This window comes from Mus pahari, chromosome 1 (assembly GCF_900095145.1).
Source record: "Mus pahari chromosome 1, PAHARI_EIJ_v1.1, whole genome shotgun sequence".
NCBI lineage: Eukaryota > Metazoa > Chordata > Mammalia > Rodentia > Muridae > Mus > Mus pahari.
Window position 1 is genome coordinate 110,678,453 of NC_034590.1, and position 2,479 is coordinate 110,680,931.

The 2,479-nt window shown below is 41.2% G+C and overlaps 1 protein-coding gene across 2 annotated transcripts in view; it reads left to right on the forward strand.

The window, feature by feature from the left end:
- Tmem80 (transmembrane protein 80) overlaps positions 1–2,479 on the forward strand; it is an 8,598-nt gene that overhangs the window by 1,249 nt on the left and 4,870 nt on the right. The window lies entirely within an intron of this gene.

The window sequence follows — 2,479 nt, forward strand, 5'->3', positions numbered from 1 at the left end:
AGAGAATTCCAGGACAGCCAGGGCTACACAGAGAAACCCTGTCTCGAAAAAAAAATTCTGGCCATATGTTGCTCAAGGCACAGGAGCTAGTCACTCAATGACCACAGTTAGTTCAAGACAATAAACTACATGGTTTAGGCTGGGATTTTTGTAGCTAAGGGTAGGGAAAGGGTGCTTGTTAAGAGCATTCTAGATAAGTTAGATGTTTTCCTTAGACAAACTGGTTTTGGAATTTCAGAGTATTCTGTCTCTTTTTGTACCCGTGGAGTGTCTGGGATAGGAATCATCTTCTTTTCTTCTGGATTCTGGTGTCTGAAGTCAAGGTCAGCTGCTTTTCTTCCTTGATTCTCAAATTCCTGGCTTTCTGGAACTTTGAGCTAAAGTTCAGTCCCTTGGCTTTGATGGGATTTTTTTTTTTAACCAGGTGTAGTTGTGACACACCCAGTGTTCATCCTAGGGTACATCTTGTCACACCTGCAGCCTACCACACATTCCTTCATAGCATGCCTCTGGCATGTGCTGAGATAGACTCCAGATATTCATAGCATACATTCAGCTCATCCCAAGCACACCTATAGCTCTCCTCAGCACCTCCATAGCATACCTGAGATATAACTTGGGTACATCCATGGCATACCTGGTACACACCAGACATAACCATGGCATAATGTCAGTTTACCCTGGGTGAATACACACACACACACACACACACACACACACACACACACACACACACACACCTGTGGCTAACTTGAGTCCCGGGCCACCAGAAGTTGCTGTAGTCAATATTTTACCATGGCTAAGTCCCAGGCTAAATGAGGAGGTCTGAGCCCAGATGATATGGGCAGGCAGGGTCAAGTGCTAGCAATGTGGGACAGAAACTGGTCTTAGCCAGCTCAGACCAGTGTTTGTCCATCCATCCATCCATCCATCCATCCATCCACTTTCCCAATGTTCCTTAATGGAGCAAATTTCAGAAATGTGATTGTACTATACATGCAACCTCACCTGCCAGGCACCCCTACTCTATGCTTTGTTTAATAGCTACCACAAACTTGGGAGTGCTATTGTTGTGTGCATGTTTATAGTAAAAAGGGAATCCTGAGGGAGAAAATGGTCTTAAAATTAAGTCACATAAAACACCCAGTTTCCAGTCTGGGCTTTTGTCTGTCTCTACTAATCCATCAGTTAAGAGGCTGAGTCAGGAAGATGGCTATGAGTTCCAGGCCAAACAGGTCAGAACTAAATAGTGAGGCCTTATCTCAGAATCAAAACAAACATACAAAACATTATAATCTTAGCATTTGGGAAACTGAGACAGGATTATAAATTCAAGATTAGCCTAGGCTACATAAGAGATCCTTGTCCAGAAAGAAAGCAAGAAAGCAAGTAAGCAAGAAAAGTTCTACCAGAAGAGGATAACTATAACCTTTGTCACACCAAAAAAAAAATTATTCTTTTATATCCACAGTGAGGTTCTGCCTTGTATCTGTTGATAGTCACACAGTGATTACCAAAAATCACTGATAAGAAAAATGATAAATAGCCAGGCAGTGGTGGCACACGCCTTTAATCCCAGCACTTGGGAGGCAGAGGCAGGCAGATTTCTGAGTTTGAGGCCAGTCTGGTCTACAGTTTAAGTTCCAGGACAGCCAAGGCTACACAGAGAAACCCTGTCTCAAAAAAAAAAAAAAAAAAAAAAAAAAAAAAAAAAGAAAAGTGTTAAATCCCAAAAGTCAGATAGCAGTTCAGCCAAAATGAACTCCTGTAGGTTTGAAAATGTTAGAATTATTTTAATTATTAGTTATTTAAATATGCCATTTAGCTAGATGTGGTGGGGCATATCTTTAATCCCAGTCGGAAGGCAGCTAACAAACTAACATTGTGCCATTTGAGGGTTTTTGGTTTGTTTGTTGTTTTTTTTTTTTAAAGAATTATTTATTTATTTATTTATATAAATATACTTAGCTGTCTTCAGACACATCAGAAGAGGGCATCAGATCCCATTACAGATGGTTGTGAGTTACAGGACCTCTGGAAGAGTAGTCAGTGCTCTTAACCACTGAGCCATCTCTCCAGCTCCCCATTTGAGAGTTTTTTGTTTGTTTGTTTTATTCTTTAACCTTTTTTTACAGTCCAGCCTTTTCCTCCTCCCAGTCTGCCTTTTGACTGTTCCATATTCCATACCTCCTCTACCCCAACTCCCTCCAAGAGGATATCCCCACCTCTCGCCTCTACCCTACTAGACTTCCCCACTTCCTAGGGCCTTAAGTCTCTTGAGGGTTAGGTGCATCTCTCTCACGGAATCAGGACCCATCTGAGGGTTTTCTTTTTTTTTTCTTTTTTTTTTTTTTTTTAAAGATTTATTTATTTATTATATGTAAGTACACCGTAGCTGTCTTCAGACAGTCCAGAAGAGGGCGTCAGATCTTGTCACGGATGGTTATGAGCTACCATGTGGTTGCTGGGATTTGAACTC